Genomic DNA, 1,056 nt, shown 5'->3' with positions numbered 1-1,056 from the left:
GTCCTGAGTTCTGTGATTTTTAGAGAATGATTGAACCCGAGGAAGATCATGGTACCCTCCTGGGTTTGTAGCCAGTTGGTCACAAGTGCCAGTGGCCTGGGATCCCCATGTGGGGCTTGTGTCTGAAGTATGGGCAGCCCTGTTGGCAACTGTGTCCCTTCACTGGCAGCATCTGATCTAACTCTGGTGGTGGTTGTCAGAATTGTGGTGCAGTACACCAGGTGCTGTCAGAACAGAGGCGGTGGGATCCACACACCTTGAGTGTTGGAACAAAACACACTAGTTTTCATGGGAGCCTCCCTAGTTTCTTCTCACCTATGTCAAGTCCCCTTGGTTTACTGTCCTGGGTTTTGTTTTCTCTCATCCTTAGCCCCCTTTGCAGGTTTTCCTTCCTGTCACTGTAACTCTAAAAATATTCAGTATGTCAGTGACAGACTTGTCCTTCTATTCAAAGATGACTCAACTGTCTGGGGACACTTTTTTTTCCAATAAAAAGTTCAGGATGGTAAGTTGTGACTCCTTGCTAAAGCCAAGCTGGGAGTGTGTGTGTGGGCACACGTGTATGGTTTTTAAGTCACTCATCTGCTGGAGTGACCCATGGGCTAAACTTGGACTTGCTCATCGGTTTTACCTGTTTTCTCATCAGTTCCCAGGCAGTCTTGAAATGCCATAGCATCATGAATAACCGATGGATCCCCGATTGTTATTGACCTTGGAGTCACAGTCTACCTGTATTGTAGATCAATTCCAATACGTACAATACAGGAAGGCTCTAAAAAAGCGAATTAAGGAGTAAAGGGGAAAGGATACACTGAAACAGCCTAGTTTAGAGGGGGCAATTTGGAATGAATGCACACACAAAATAGGGTTCTTTTGCTGATGCCTCTGCTGCCTTATTGAGCTGTGTGTCCTTAGTCCAGAGTCCAGGCACATCTCCTGAGTCTTTTTTTTTTTTTTTTTTGCATATAAAATTTTAATTGGTAGAGTCACAACCAGAAAATTAAGAAAGAAAAGGAAGAAGACCATTTATAATTTTCTTCCCTAAATCATCCATTC

General features: G+C 43.9%; 1 protein-coding gene across 2 annotated transcripts in view; it reads right to left on the bottom strand.

Moving 5' to 3' along the window:
- The window catches only part of DGKE (diacylglycerol kinase epsilon), a 59,584-nt gene that overhangs the window by 8,828 nt on the left and 49,700 nt on the right, over window positions 1–1,056 (bottom strand). The gene's annotated exons all lie outside the window — the stretch shown is intronic.

This window comes from Aotus nancymaae, unplaced genomic scaffold (genome assembly GCF_030222135.1).
Source record: "Aotus nancymaae isolate 86718 unplaced genomic scaffold, 86718_ANA_hifiasm-v0.15.2.pri h1tg000072l, whole genome shotgun sequence".
Taxonomy (NCBI): Eukaryota; Metazoa; Chordata; class Mammalia; order Primates; family Aotidae; genus Aotus; species Aotus nancymaae.
This window is presented reverse-complemented; position numbering and strand designations above follow the sequence as displayed.